Raw genomic sequence first — 16,826 nt, 5'->3', positions numbered from 1 at the left:
GCACCTGTGAATGGTAGAGAATGAAGTCTTGGCAGGCATTGAAAGGTAAGCCACTCAGGGACTTTTAGCGCAAGACCAGTCCAAAAGTAAAAGTGCCCAGGAAAGGATCTGATTCCAAGCCAGAATGACGTGAATGTGACAGTTAAGCTTGAGTGTCAGAAGAACCCAATTACATTTTGATACGCATATCGTCCAAAGGTTACTCTTAAAGAATAACTTGTATTGACGAATGTGTTCAAGTTTCACACTTATAATGAGAATATTTTTGGATAGACAGCAAGAGTAACAAAGAAAGAGAAATACTGAGAGAGAGAGAGTGAGGGGGAGAGAGGGGGAGGGGAGAGGGGGAGAGGGGAGAGAGGGAGAGAGGGGGAGAGGGAGAGGGAGAGAGGGAGGGGGAGGGAGAGAGAGAGGGGGGGAGAGAGAGAGAGAGAGAGAGAGAGAGAGAGAGAGAGAGAGAGAGAGAGAGAGAGAGAGGGAGGGAGGGAGAGAGATGCAGGAAGTCAATATCTCCATGTGCTGGATCTTCAAAAACATGAAAGGCCCATTGGGACTTCCTGGAAAAGGCAAATTCCAGGTTGCCAGTTCTTGGTAAGATTTGCGTTACATACAGTGAGTGGGTGGGGCATTGGGTCTCCTGGAACTGAGATCACAATCTGGGGACCCTTAACTGAAATCTGCCTCTTGATGAAATCTGCCATTTTTGATGATCTACACTGGGTTTAAAAATATTTTTGAACCCTAACTCTCACAAAAGAAGATGTCACATTTTTTTAAAATCCCAATTTCTGGCTTCTCTCACAAACCCTGAGGTTCCGGCAACACTGGACCAGTGTTCCGGCCCACCAACAGCTGGCAGTCGCTGAGTGGCGTCTCCCACTCATCTTTTAGCTGCCAGGCCCTGGAGGATTTTGAGATTTCACCCTTACCCAGGGTATTTATGTTGGTGGAGGGGTCTTAGGGGTGAAGAACAGTAGGACCTCTGGAAAATCTTTCTTGAGGCAAAATATATCTGTTTGAAAGCAAACAGATGGGAGTACTGTGGGATCTCTTTGGGAACCCTAATGGACAGGTCTTTGCTCTACCTGTAAGACGGCACCAACAAGCTCTCGGGTCGCTATCAGGGTATAAATATTTGGATAACCACCTCCAGACTGAACTTCTCCAGGCCAGGGGACTCATTCTCCTTCATCATTCACATCCCCAGTTTAGCACAGTGCATGGCACAAAGTTGGTGCTTAATAAATATTTATGGAATGAGTAAAAGATCAGATGACTTCATGTTCTCCACCCTCTAAATTGAGTACAAGAAGGTATTTGCTTTTTTTAAAAAAATAAAAGTAGTTCAGTTCTCTGGGTGTCATCTCTTTCTACCGTATACTGTACATCCATTCTATGGACCGTTATGACCCTCAGGAAGTTCACCTCCCGCTAACCCGCAAACTAGACAGGGAAATTACTGGGCCACCTCTAGACTCCCTTCCAGCACTTTAAATGAGCCTCCCAGGAAATGAGCCAAGAGTATACCAACTGATGACCAGCTGCTCTACAGGGAGGAACACAGGGGATTTGTTGCTTGTGTATTTGAGCAATATAGCATTTAAATCAGGGCGCACCCAGTCTCCACAAACTCAGTGAATAATTCTGTGTCAGTCAGCTGCTTTTGCTTTGTTTAAAAGGAAGCTGTTTGTCAGGGTTCCAACGTCCTTGGCCAGAGTTTCCCCAGGATAATGATGAGCAAATGTTGGCTGTTTATATATCCTGCTTATAAATCAGAAATTCCAAACTCAGAAGCCTACAGGGCCAGGCAGGTAGTAGACATGAGTGAAAGTTGCTGGTACAGTCAAGAGGGACGGCCATTCCACCCCTACAAGTAGCTAAAGCTAATGCAGAAATCTGGGTCCAGTGTCGCTAGGTCTTCTGATTTTTTTAAGTGAAGCCGGGCATCTGACTTATACAGACAGTAAACAACACAACGAAAAAAGGCCCAATTGAGCAGGCCAGATTGAGCCCTAAACCCTCAGGTTTTTGAAATCTCTTGAAATCTTGGCTGTTTAGCCAAGTAGGGGGTAAATTTCACTGGTGAAGTCTTTTATGATAAGGAAGACACCTAAGGCACCTTGGTGGTCTGTGCAGAGCAATAGAAAATCTCCTCCCCACCAGCTACAAGGGGCCCGAGGATCCTCTGAAAGGAAACCTAGCTTTTACTTTTTTCTTGGATTTATTTTTAATGAGGCATTTTGGAATCGTTACGAAAAAAGAACCACATAAATGTGAAGTAGTTAACTCACACAACACCCATGTGGGAATGAATTGGTACTATCAGCCAGAGACAACAGCACAGCTCCTCTGCCAGAAGCTGAAACTGTCATGTGTATCTGTACGTGTATGTGTGTGTCCATGTGTGTGTATTTTTTTTTTACCATAGGTGGTTAATATTTATTTTAAGAATGCTTTTTTATTCCAAATCAGGTTTTAGTAGTTATTTGCCTTCATCAAATAACCATGGGACAGAAATGTGTCCCTTGCCCAGAGCTGTTTTGTTTTGAATGTGGGGAAGGAAATGGGAAAACTTTTCAGGCTTTGATCCCTGGACCAGATTACTTTCTGACTCACAATGAGGCCACAGAAAGGACATGTGAATAGAACAGACACTGAAAACCTTCACTGGCCAAAGCCATGGCAGTGGTGCGGGCTCCTGTAGCTTGATTTCTTCTGTTTGATATTAATAATGAAAATAAAGACAATGATACTATCATTTCCATTCTGCCTGTGTATCTTACTTTGTGGGGGAAAAAAATGTGACTAAAAGCCAAGCCAATTCTGCTTTTTCAATGTTCATTTGTAAATTGGAGATATTAATCACTACCTTGTAGGATTTTTGTGAGCATTGATAAGTTTAACATTTATCGACCACCTAGAAGAGTACCCAGTACCTAGTAGAACTGAAAAGACAGCAGGTAGTAGTACTGCTATTATTAATACTTTACGCTTTCATTTAGGCTTTATGACCTTGCTGCTCTGAGTGTGGCCGGGAATCAGCAGGGTCAGCACTCTCTGGGTGCTTGTTGGAAATATAGGATCTCAGTTCCTTCCCCAGACTTACTGGCTTAGCCTGTTCGGGCTGCTATAACAATTTAGCACAGACGGGTGGCTTATTTCTCACAGTTCTGGAGGCCGCCAGTCAGAGAGCAGCATGCCAGCTTGGTCAGGTTCTGGGTGCGCGCCCTCTTCCTTGTTTACAGAGGGCGGGCTCCTTGCTGTGTCCTCACATGGTGGGAAGAGAGTGAGCTAGCTTTCTGGCCTCTTCTTATAAGAGCACTAATCCCATCCATGAGCACTCCACCCTCACGACTTAATTACCTCTTAAAAGGCCTCACCTCCAAATGCCTGGGGATTAGATGTCAACATATGAGTTTTGGGAGATGCAAACTTTCAGTCCGTAACACCTGCTTGAATCAAAATCTGAATTTTAGGAAGATTGCAGGTGATCCATGTTCCCAGTCAAGCTGGAGAAAGCTTAGCTTTGTAAAGTGTACTTGGTACGTTTTATATTTTAAATATCCTTAAATAGTGTCCTTAAACTTGAATTCTTTTGTACCATCTACACCATGCTTGCTGTCTGTTTCATCTTCACCACTGTTAATACAAATTTTGAATAGTCCTAATTTTTAAAAAAAGACTTTAACTTGCTCCTGAACAATGATTTAAAAGGTTTGATATCCTAGTTATATTTATTTCTAATATAGATTGAGATAAATAATTAGCTATTAAGCAAAAACATGTCCTCATGCACCAGTAAAACCATCCTGGGTATCCCTATGGCAGAGGTCCCCAACACCTGGGCCGGGGCCTGGTACCGGTCCGCAGTCCGTTAGGAGCCAGGTCGCACAGCTGGAGGTGAGCGGCAGGCCAGCGAGCGAAGCTTCATCTGCCGCTCCCCAGCCCTCCCCACCGCTCCCCAGCGCTTGCCTTACCATCTCCCCCTCCCTCATCTGTGGAAAAACTGTCTTCCATGAAACCGGTCCCTGGTGCCAAAAAGGTTGGGGACCACTGCCCTATGGCACACACACAACATCTTTTAGGCAACATTCTCCCAGGAGGTCTCACTATTTGTAAGAAGGTTGTGCTCAGTGATTTAATAAAGTGAAGGGCTTTTTTTTTTTCTGATCCGAATAATCACTCCCTGGTTCTTCTATTTTGTCAATTCAAACTGAGGCTGCATGATGTGACAGAAAAGATTTTACTTTCTATCATGTATCTGGACCAGATTTCTTCCTCTCTTTTTTCTTAACTTCCACTGGTATCTATTCAGCAACCACTACATGCCAGGCTTGTGCTTGGTATGAAAGACACAGTTGAGGAAGACAGTATTCCTTCCCTAGAGTCCTACCATCTGGTAGTTGTGATAAGTGTAGTAGAAAATGACGAAGATTATGGTAAAGCAATGCTCAGGACATCATGGAGGCACAGAGCAGAGCACCTGACCCACCCATGGGGTCTGAGCAAAGTTTCCTGGCAAGAAGTAGAGTCTTAGCTCAAACCCAAAAGATTGGCAAGGGGCAGAGGGGAGAGCATGCTTAAAAAGGTATATATCATGGGCAAAGCTGCAGACCAAGAAACAATAAGGCAAATCTCCCAGAGTCTCGGTTTCTTCATTTGTGGTGTGAAATAGGAAGGATACTTACCTCATTAGGTCACTTAGAACAAAAACACTAAGGTATGTGTTTATCTGTGAGAATTATCTGTCTGCATTTTCAGAGATATATATATATAGAGGGAGGGGAGCAGTGCCAAGTAATAGCTACCATTCCACTCCTAGCTATATACACAAGAGAAATGAAAATATATGTCCACATAGAAATTTGTCCACAAGTATTCATAACATCATTCTTCATATTAGCCAAAAAGTGGAAACAACCCAAATGCCCATCAACTGATGAATGGGTAAATAAAATATGAGATATCTATACAATGCAATATTATTTGGCAATAAAAAGAAATGAAGTACTGATACCTGCTACAACAGGTATGAACCTTAAAACATTATACCGAGAGAAAGAAGCCAGAAACAAAAGGTCACATGTTACACAATTCCATTTACATGCGACGTCCAGAATAGGCAATGTATATTCAATAGATTCTTATAAATCTATAAGGACAGAAAGTAGACTAGTGGTTGCCTACGGCTGGAGGTAGGGTAAGGGTGGTGAGTGCTCGCTAATGGGGACTGGGTTTCTTTCTGGGTAGAAATGCTCTAGGATTGATCATGATGATGGTCATACAACTCTCTGAATATACTAAAAACCACTGAACTATACACTTTAAATGTTTGAATTGTAGTATGTGAATTATATCTTAATAAAGCTATTTTTTTAAAGTAATTGATAAAACCCTCAAAGCATAATCTAAGCACAGTTCTAAGTGTTGTATACTGTATATGTTAACTATTTAATTCTTACCTTACCCAATGAGATAGGTACCATGATGGTCCCCCGCAGAGACTGCCCAGGAACCCACAGCCAGTAAGTGGAAGAGCTGTGATAGGAACCCAGGATGACTGGCTCTGGCAGATACACGCTTAACTTCCACTCTACACTCTCCCAGCTTGGGAGCCATCAAAAGAGTTCGTTTTAAATTCACATAAACCTGGGTTCTGATCTCGCTTACCAGCCGAGCGATCATGGGCAAATGACTGAAGTCAGTTCTCTTATATGTTAAATGGAGATAATAATAGTGCATATCTCATAGGGACTATCTGTAGTAAGCCGTTATTAATCGTGAGGCCCCTCTTTTATGTAGTATTGTCACCGGTTTAAGAACTGAAAAGCACCCACAAATCGAAGCAGCAGGCAGCCTAATGTCATGGAGACTTGGAGAGTCGGCTTATTATTTCTGCAAGTACAAAATTTTCCACATAGAAGTGGCCTGGTAAACTAGTGGTCTGACACCCTACCTTTTACATACTATAACTTCAAATTAAAGGTTTAAATGACAATAAAAATATTTGCCACATGCACGAAGCATTTGAAATGTTGAGGATTTGCTTTTTTATTGCACGAAAATAAGCAGAAGTGTGAGACGGAAAGAAATGTGTCACTTCCCCGGCACTGGCCTGAAAGGGCAGAGTGACCTTACACGAGAAGAAAAACTCCAGTAATTTCCAAACTAATCTAATTTTAAATTTCTGGATTTTTCATTTCATCTTGTGGAGATGTACTTATTCTTGGAAAGAAAAATAAAACCCCAAGGACATGAGTGATAAATGAAGTTATAGAAGTTTTGCTGGCAAACTCACACTGCCCAGTGCTACAGAGCTCATTTGCAAGCCAGGGAAGCCAATCAAAGTCCAGTGCAGTTCTCTCAGTGCCCAGAATGTTCCTTTGAGCACAGTTTGTGTCCAGAATTTTTTTTTATTCGGGAAGGAGCACAGTTTGCTATGGTGTGATTCAGTCTCTTCTTTCATCTCCTACAACTTTCCTTCTAACACTCAAGGAACCAGCTCCCCCCGCAGATTTCCACCCTGTGGAAAATGCACCACTGGCCTTTCAGCTGTTCAGATCATCGGTGATTCCTCCTTTTCTCTCCCACATCCAGCCTATGGGTACATTTGGCAGGCCTCCTCCAAAATATGTCTTGAATCTTTTCACTTCTAACTTCTTTGCCACTGCTAGTCTCAGCTACCTACCTCTCCTTCCCAGACTACATAATCGGCTTTTAAAAGTGCCCTCTGTCTCCACTGGGCTCCCTGGAGTCAGCCCTCCACAGAACAACCAGAGAGAGAGTTTATTTTTTATTTTTTTGGCCACACCCCACAGCTTGCGGGATCTGTGTTCCCCGACCAGGGATTGAACCCACACCCTCAGCAGTGAAAGCTCGGAGTCCTAACCACTGGAGCGCCAGGGAATTCCCCAGAGAGATATTTTAAAAGCTACTCATTGGGTCAATCTCCTGCTTTAAACCTATCAAAAGTCAAAATCCAAATAGACGGTTGGAATATGAAAAGGTGTTTGACGTCATTAACCATCGGGGAAAGTAAAATTAAAGCTACAATGAGAGACTACTGCACACCTGCCAGAATGGCTACAATTTTAAAAGTTAAAAAGATTGACAATACCAAGTATTGCTGAGAATATAGAGGAACTAGGACTCTAGACACTGCTAGTGGAAGGGAATATGTAATGAGTTCGGAAAATTGTTTGGTGATAGCTAAGAAAGCTAAACATATGCTTACCCCATGACCTGGCAATTCCACTCCTGGGTATGTATATATATACACCCAGGATAAATGAGTGCCTATGTCCACTATAAGATGTTCAAGAATATTTATAGAGGCTTTATCTATAATAGACAAAAATTGGCAACAATCTAAATGTCCATCAACAGTACAATAGATAAACTATTATGTATTTATATAACAAAGTATAAAAAGTAATAGAAAAGAATAGACTCCTGGGACTTCCCTGACAATCCAGTGGTTAGGACTCCATGCTTCCACTGCAGGGCGCATGGGTTCCATCCCTGGTCGGGAACTAAGACCCCACGAGCTGCACCGTGCAGCCAAAAAAAAAAAAAAGAAGAGTAGACTCCCGGCACACGCAACAACAAAGATGAATCTCTCAAACAGACAGATGAAGACAGACAAAAGTTTGTACTGTATGATTCGATTTATAAGTTCAAGAATAAGAAAAACTAATCTGTAGTGATAGAAGGCCAGCTGGTGGTTACTTGGGCTTTACCTTTGCTGGGGACTGGGTGGAGGGACGGCTAGACAGAGAAGTGGCATGAGGGAAGCATCTGAGGTTTGGAAATGTTCTGTATCTCGAACTGGGGGGGGTTGTTTCCTGAGTCGTGTGCGTGTTGTCATCAAGTGGTGCACTTTCTGTGCACCTTACAGTGTGTGTTTTACTTCAGTTTAAAAGAGTCAACAGCACACTAATGCACTTAGGATGGAAGCTACACGTGATGTCACGGTCTGGCTCCCACCCTCTTTTCCTCACCTCATACTTCATTCCCCTTGTTCTTTATGCTTTTCCACACCAGCCTTCTCGTTTTCCCTCAAACATGCTGCTTCCTACCCATTACTCCATTTTATTTTCTTTGAAGCCCCTGCCACCATTTGAAATTATTTTATTTGACTACTTATTTCCTGCCTTCCTCTGGAGTACCTGCTACATGAGGGTGGGGTCCTTGTCTATTTTATTCACTCTCTATCCCCAGCGCCTACAGTAGGGCAATTGTTGGACTCAGATATTTGTGGTATGGATTCATGACATGATCTTCAAATATGAGTAGAAAGTTACACTTCTGAGTGTTTACAATATCTTGATATTCTTTTTTTAAAATTTAGTTTATTTATTTATTTTTGGCTGCATTGGGTCTTCGTTGCTGCACGTGGGCTTTCTCTAGTTGTGGTGAGCAGGGGTTACTCTTCATTGCGGTGAGTGGACTTCTCATTGTGGTGGCTTCTCTTGTTGCGGAGCACGGGCTCTAGGTGCGTGGGCTTCAGTAGTTGTGGCTCACGGGCACTAGAGCACAGGCTCAGTAGTTGTGGTGCATGGGCTTAGTTGCTCTACGGCATGTGGGATCTTCCCGGACCAGAGATCGAACCCGTGTCCCCTGCATTGGCAGGAGGATTCTTAACCACTGCGCCACCAGGGAAGTCCTATCTTGATATTCTTAACAACATCTCAGCTACTGTGGCCATTTCGTAAATATCCTGTATGACAAATGTATGCATTCATTGCCTCTATAAATATTAATAAATTTTTAAGGGTTATTACTTGATGGCTTCTATTTCCTCTGAAGTAGGAGGCAAGGTCATATGCTGAAAAAAAGAAAGGCAAGAGTGGGTGAGGGGGCTTGAGACACTGCAGTGGTTTTATGTTCTTCATGCTCAGGGCACATGTTCCTCAGTGCATGAGCACCTGCCTGCCTCTCCCAGGTTGAAGGCCTGCAGGATGGTGCAGTGGTAAGGTAGGGAGGGAGGGAGCTGTGGGTCTTCATACAATATGGTTGAAACGGGAAGTCAAAGATGCAGGTGAAAGGCTGTGAGTCAGGAGGAACTAGGAGAAAGGAAGAGATCCATCCCATGGCTGTTGTAACATCTAGATCAAGATGGTAGAGTGACCACACAGAGAAACTTCTTTCTTCTTTCCAAGCTCAGATAAAAACATTTTGAGAAATCTAGACAATGATAACATGGGACTTCGGGGAAAGTGGTGAGTCAGGAGGGAAGTTACACTGTTCTAATGTCTTGTCCAGGAGGAGGCTGGAGATATGGATTAGCTATTGACTTCATTAGGAAAATGTAAACCTAAGTTTGTTAAAACCACTAATCAACTAGACATAGAATGTGTAATTTCCGAACTTGTTGAAGAAAATGAAAAGGAATTAGGAAAACCTGACAATCCAAAAGAAGAACAGTAGGGAAGAAAAGAACAGTCTTTATAAATTAGAAACTATAAAATGTCAGAGATAAGTTGTTTGATTCCTAATCACAGTGAAAAATGAATATTTTTACTTTGCCTATTAAACGATGGGACTCTTAGATTGGCTTTTTAAAAAATCCAGTTATCCACACTACTTGCAGGTTATACACCACCAACAAAATAACATAGAAAGATTGCAAATAAAGGGATGGGAAAAAAAGACATACAATACCAGGAAATTAGTACCCAGAATAAAGCTGGCTTAGCAATACTAATATCAGGTAAAGTGGATGCTAAATTTAAAGTATTTCTGGGCACAAAGATTTTATATAGATTATGAAACTATTCACCAAGATAGTATAAAAAACATAAATGTGTATGCCTTTAACAACAGAGTTTTTGTGGAAGATACTGAAGACTGGTTCATTCAACGCTACTCCAACCCTCTGTTTATTGTGGTAAAGACTACATTTCCCAGTTTCCTTTCTCTCTGTGACCAGGCTTCTGCCAACCAGAGATGTGGAGGGTAAAAGAAAACACTGTGAAGTGGTGGCCACGATCCCCTTCAGGCAGGAAGGGTGGTGGAGGCGCTTGGTTCTTCGGTGACCGTTGTTGGAAGGGTTCTCAAGTCCTGTCTCTATAGCTCTGGAGAGGCCAAGTGGCAGGCAGCGGCTGGCTGTGGGGTTTCTATAGGATGTTGGATATTTCTCCTGGCTGTGCCGCTCACAGGCTGGGAAACACCCAGGCTTGGCTCCCTAGCCTCTCTGAAATTCTGTAAGCTACCTTCTACCCTGTAATAAATCCCTTTCTGCTTAAACTAGTGGGAGTGTTTCGCAAGTTGATGTGATACCTGCTGTGCTAGACGTAAGCCTGAGTACGACCAGCACTTAACGGGATTCTAACTCTGATGGGGGAAGTGTGGAATCCTGGTGGCCTTCCTAGAGCAGGTGACAGCTGCAGTGAGCTGAAGAGTGAGCTGGAACTAGCCAGATGGAGACAGGAGGGGTAGGAGAGCTCAGATGAAGAAGGAACAGCATGTGCAAAGTGGAGCCCAGGAGATGCAGTGCTCTAATTAGTTCAAGGTCCTTAACACAGGATCAGGAGTATGGAGGGAGGAAAAAGGAGGAAAAAGGAGGAAAAAGGACACTGTGGCCAGGTCAGGGGAGAGTCACAAATGACCTTGCATGCCAATTCGAAGACTGCAGCTGTTGTTTATCTGTCTACTCAGCACCTTGGCCGCTTCTCCCTGGATCTTCCCCTCTGCTTTTCCCCCCAACACACCCACATTCCCTTTGGGAAGCTGCTGCTTCTCCATTCGAATCAAACGATCTTGATGAGACGCCCAGTCACACTAGCCCTTCTCCCTCATGCCAGGGACAGTCTTGTTCCAAGTCTGACCATCAAGGTAGACATTCCTAAGATGGCACTGATTGGCCTAAGGTGAGCCTGTGAGTCTGTGAGTTTAAATCCATACTCAGGATTTAAAAATTTTCAAACTGGCTCACAGAGCTGTAGATTCTGGTAGTCATTGTCTGCATCGTGTCCGCCACCCCCAAGGAGAAAGGCTAAGTGTGGTGCAAGAGAATTAAGTTAAATAGGAAAAAGTAACAATGAGAAAGGGGAGGAGAGAGAGAGAGAGAGAGAGAGAGAGAGAGAGAGAGAGAGAGAGAGAGAGAGAGGTGTGGGGCAGGGTGCGGGGGAGAAAGACAGCGAGGGACAGAGACAGATAGAGACAGAGAGACAAATATTAGGACAGGCTCTGGCCTCTCCACAGCTGCCCTAGTTCCTGTAGCCCTTCTGTCATCTAATCAAACACTGACCAATATGCCTACTTGTAATTAAGTTGCTCATAAAATTCATTTATAGATATTTTAGTAAACATTTTCCCCCTCAGCCTCCTCGTCTTCTTTATTGTCTTCATTTCTGTTCATTTTTGGTTAGGATATAACATTCCATTGAATTTACATATCTTTATCTATTAGGTTATTTCCAACATGTCAAACATTCAGGAAAAATAACTATACCTATAATGATCTTAATCAGCATTGTGAGGATGTGATATAAGGGAAGCTACAGAAAGTCAACCAAATGTCTAAATGAAGGTTTGAGAGGATGAGCGATCGACCAGGTAGAAAAACTGAACTTTTACGCAACTGCCAATTCTTAAACTTATAGGTTTGGTTGCAGTGTGTGCAGGGAGTGGCTATTGGGCTGTGTCTTCCCTGCTCCCTTGGTTTTCACGAGGAGAGATTTTCCTGGTCTCTAGCTTCAAATTGTATAAGAATATAATTCTTTGTAACAAAGGTATCACGATCAATGTGATCGATGTGGGAGAGCATTATTTAATAAGTAATAGTGAAACAATTGGTTATAGTTTAAGGAAAGAAATCAATGTAGATCCTCATTTGACAGCTAGACCATACCAAATCCAATATGGGTTAAAGAGAGCAGAATGAAACAAATCACATCAAAAAAAGACTCGAAGCAAAAATACAGCTTTGTGTTAGGTGTCAGTGAAGAGAAGTGCAAAAGGGTTTGGAAGCACTTTGTAAGCTTGATAGTGTTAGAAGAAATTTTTTAAAAGAAGAGATTAAATAAGCTTGACCACACAGTCATTACAAATTTCCATAGATGTCTTACTCTCCCAGTTAATATATCCTCAATATCCTTAGAGAAAAATCTTGCATCAATATGAAAGACAACATATTACAGTTGACCCTTGAACAAATGCTGGCTAGCACTGCGAGAGTCCACTTAGATGCAGATATTTTTCAATGGTAACTATTACAGTGCTATACAGTCTGAGGCTGGTTGAATCTGGGGATGCAGAGGAAACGCCGATACGGAGGGTTGACTATAAATTACACGCAGATTAACCCTCCTCTCCCCCTGTGTTGTTCAAGGGCCAACTGTATTATATAAAATGCTCATTCAGATAAATTGAAATCAGCAGAAATACAATTTCTGAGCACCTAGCCCAGGTCAAGTCTGTGCTGGATAGCTTGCAAACATTCAGTTAAGGTGGCCATCCCCAGTTGGTCCAGGAAGAACCTGAGGGTCGGAGGTGTGAAGGTTCTTGCCTAGTCACTCACCTCAAGGGTCAGGTGCTGTTTCTGCCTATCGGTAGTGTGTTCCCTCCCAGCCCCTGGCTCATTTTACACCTTGATTTCTTTCACGGCCCTGCCCCTGGCCCAGGAGATGGGTCCTCAATAGTCTCAGTTATTGAAGGTGTGGACCCATTCCTCTTGCCAAGTGATTAGGTTTAGGAGTGGACAAGTGCCAAATTCTGGCTAAGAAAATGACAGGGAGAAATTTTCTCACGGGCTTGTGGGAAATAACTTCTCGCTCTTATAAACAGACAGTGCCTTCTTTGCCTTTTCACTCTACCATTTTGTATTCTTACCAGGCTTATATGAAAATTTAATGGGCTGTTCCACATCTTTGCTGGCCCTTGGTATTGCCAGTTTATTGTTTGTTTGTCTCTGGGTTTGTTTCATAGTTTAGCAAATTTAATAGATGTGTAGTGTTGTTTTGTTGTGATTTTAATTTGCATTTCTCTGAGTAATGCAAACCCAAACAAGCAATACCTAATGCAATAAATATCCTAAAGAAATTAACAATGCTTGTGAATTTAAATGAATTGATCTTTTTATGTACTAATTTCCCACTGTTTTTTTTAGAGTATAAAGTTCTTTCCCAATGAGAAAACAGAAGAAAATTCACCTACACTTTTAGGGTTGGGTGTGGGTGTGATACCTGGGGATGCTATAGACGTGTTGTGATCATTGGAGGTGGGTCAGAACCAAGTCTTTGCAGGGAAAAAGGCCGGAATCCTAATCATACTCCGCCCCCCACCCCACCCGGCCTGCCAGAGGCTCTATTTGGGGCTCTATCATGTGGGAGATAGTACATTTCTTATTTAGTCACATTGAGCCTGGGTCTTCTGTTGCTTGCCACCAAAGGCCTTGTAACAGCAAGTGAGTGGAAGCACTGAGATTTGAACCCATACACACAATTCTAAATGAAAATATAACCTATTAACACACACGGAAAAAAGGTTTAACCTCATTAGTAAGCAAAGAAAAGTAAACTAAACAAGATTGAGACTCCATTTTTTAAAATTATTACATGATTAAAAAAATTTTAATGGTAAGTATTGTCATACTTTGCTGGTGTTTAAGAAGGTAAACCATCACATCTCCTCAAAAATAACAACAGCGGGGTTCCCTGGTGGCACAGTGGTTGAGAGTCTGCCTGCCGATGCAGGGGACACGGGTTCGGTCCGGGAAGATCCCACATGCCGCGGAGCAGCTAGGCCCGTGAGCCGTGGCCGCTGAGCCTGCGTGTCCGGAGCCTGTGCTCCGCAACAGGAGAGGCCACAACAGGGAGAGGCCGGCGTACCGCAAAAAAAAAAAAAATAACAACAGCAGCTATCATTTATTGAGTGCTTACTATCAGTACATGACAGATACTATACAAAGCGAGCAAACTTGATTTAACTCTTAAAACAAGGTCATAAAATAGATACTGTTATCCTCAGTTTAAAGATAAGGTTTGGAGAAACCTGCTGACCTTGCTGAATTCTCACAGGCACAAAGGGTGGTTCTCTGGGGCTCCATCACTCTACAAAGTGAAACAACATGTGCCAAGGGGTCTGGCAAAATAGGGGCACAAAAAAAGAGGGAAAACATAGAGTTTGAAGTTTGATAGTCAAAAAAATAAAAGCATTAAAGGTAGTCATCACAGGGAAATATCTATTCCTTAGCCTTCCTCACAATATATTTTCAGCTGGGTATTGAATTTATTTTGAGTTACTTGTTGGGGGCCTGGGCTGGTGGCACCCTTGCCATTGGTGAGCGTCTCTAAGGGTCTCACTGCAGCCCCTGGAGTCAAGATTCAACCCAGATCCGACTCTAAAGCCTGAACTTACAATAAAGACTACTGGGACCCAACTTAGAATGCAATTTAGCGAAATAAATCAGTAGCCTCAAGAACACCTATATTTCTTAATCTGTTAAATTAAATATTCTGTTCTACCACACATAACAAATGTTGTGAAAAATTGTAAAAGCATTAAAAATAAATGTGTTAGAGGCAGAGTTTTTAATAATAATAAAAATTAGAAATTCATACAAATGTTTAACCATAGGGGCCTTGTTAATTAAATTATGTAATGTAACTATTACAAATAATCTTTATGAGGACTTTAAAGTGGGAAACTGTATTATATCAAATGGAGAATAAACAACACATAAGAGTATAAAAATTATTCAGAACTGTCAAAAAGAAAATTTTAAAGGTGTAGAAAAAAAGATGGAGAAAAAACATGCTTAAAAATGTTAAGAGACTAGATCCCTGTATAATGGGTGATTTTCTCTAATTTCTTGTATTTTATGTAATGAGAATGTTCTCTAATGAGTACTACTTTTAGAGCAGAAATTCTCCTGATAATCTTTATTTTGAAAAAGGTGTAAAGGTCTTGGAAAACATCTTTATTTAGATAGTAAAAATTACTGAGGGGTGGAGAGGCTTCACATGAAGACATTCTAATTGTGATTCCTCAGTGCTCAAAGGAAAGGCCGGGAGGAGACACCCATGGCTGTCCTCACTCACAGTTTTCCAGAGCAACCTGACGTCAAATATTTTGCCCCTCTGTCAGCTCATGTGGTTCAGTATTTGGTTCAGGAAGCATGACCATGGGAAACTTATTCAAAACTTATATAAAGTACCTGGGTAGGTTATATATGTTTCTGGATCGCTAACCCCAGAAATATCTAGGGAGGTGCAGAACTCTCTGAAGCTTGAGTAGCAAGCAAAAATTCTATCATGGAGTAAATCTACAAAGCTCATTAAGATAATTTATTAACAGTCACTCCTTCTTTCTGGAAACACTCTCTCGGTGTCTACATCACCCAGCGATCTCTCCTGGTTTTCCTCCCATCATCTCTGGCTGGTTGTTCTGTCTCCTGTGAGGCTCTCCACTTTGCACTTCTCCAAAATCTACGTGCTCACCTTGTCTCTCCAGGCCCTCAGCTCCTCTCTCTACACCCTCGCCTGGACAACCTCATCTACTCCCTCAGCTCTTGCTGCCCTCTGAATAGTAGTCAGCCTCTAACAGCCCCTAAAAGCTGGTATTAATAACTTAGAAATAGGTTTAATATAAACGTTTTCATTAGCCTTCATTTTTTAAAAAAAATTATTTTATTTATTTATTTTTGGCTGTGTTGGGTCTTTGTTGCTGCACGCAGGCTTTCTCTAGTTGTGGCGAGCGGGGGCTATTCTTTTTTGTGGTGCGCGGGCTTCTCGTTGCAGTGGTTTCTCTTGTTGCAGAGCACGGGCTCCAGGCATGCGGGCTTCAGTAGTTATCGCACCTGGGCTCAGTAGTTGTGGCTTGGGGACTCTAGCACACAGGTTCAGTAGCTGTGGCGCACGGGCTTAGTGGCTCTGCGGCATGTGGGATCTTCCCAGACCAGGTCTCGAACATGTGTCCCCTGCATTGGCAGGCAGATTCTTAACCACTGCGCCACCAGGGAAGCCCTAGCCTTCATTTTTAAATAACAGATGACTCTCCAAAATGGTTTTCAAAGAACAGTGTATATGTGTTATCTTTTATATATATATATATATATATATATATATTTGCGGTACGTGGGCCTCTCACTGTTGTGGCCTCTCCCGTTACGGAGCACAGGCTCCGGATGCGCAGGCTCAGCAGCCATGGCTCACGGGCCCAGCCGCTCCACGGCATGTGGGATCTTCCCGGACCAGGGCACGAACCCGTGTCCCCTGCTTCGGCAGGCGGACTCTCAACCACTGCGCCACCAGGGAAGCCCTATGTGCTATCTTTTGATTACCTTTTCTACCAGTCTGACTGACTGCTGAAGTTTCAGAGTGGGGGTGACTAGATCGTCTCTTGTGTTCAATGTGCTTCCTCTGAAGTTATTTCACCATAGATTTTTTTTTTGTTTTTTTTTTGTTTTTTTTTTTTTTTTGCGGTACGCGGGCCTCTCACCGTTGTGGCCTCTCCCGCCGCAGAGCACAGGCTCTGGACGCGCAGGCTCAGTGGCCATGACTCACGGGCATAGCCGCTCCGCGGCATGTGGGATCTTCCCGGACCGGGGCACGAACCGGCGTCTCCTAAATCGGCAGGCGTACTCTCAACCACTGCACCACCAGGGTAGCCCTCACCATAGTTTTAACCATTGTCCAGTCAACATAGTACTTTGAAAAATTCACTTGAGGAAGCCACATGTTGAAGAAGGCACTCAGGGTACAGCCACTTCATGGCCCACCCCCTGGCCATGCCTAATGAGGGGCCAGAGGGACACCTGCTAAGGAGAATAGCTATTCCAGGAATGAATTTCTGTATAAACGGAAAACATGATAACTCCCAAA

The sequence above is a fragment of the Lagenorhynchus albirostris genome, chromosome 5 (assembly GCF_949774975.1).
Source record: "Lagenorhynchus albirostris chromosome 5, mLagAlb1.1, whole genome shotgun sequence".
NCBI classification, from domain to species: Eukaryota; Metazoa; Chordata; class Mammalia; order Artiodactyla; family Delphinidae; genus Lagenorhynchus; species Lagenorhynchus albirostris.
The sequence above is the reverse complement of the archived record's forward strand: the minus strand, read 5'-3'. Positions refer to the sequence as shown.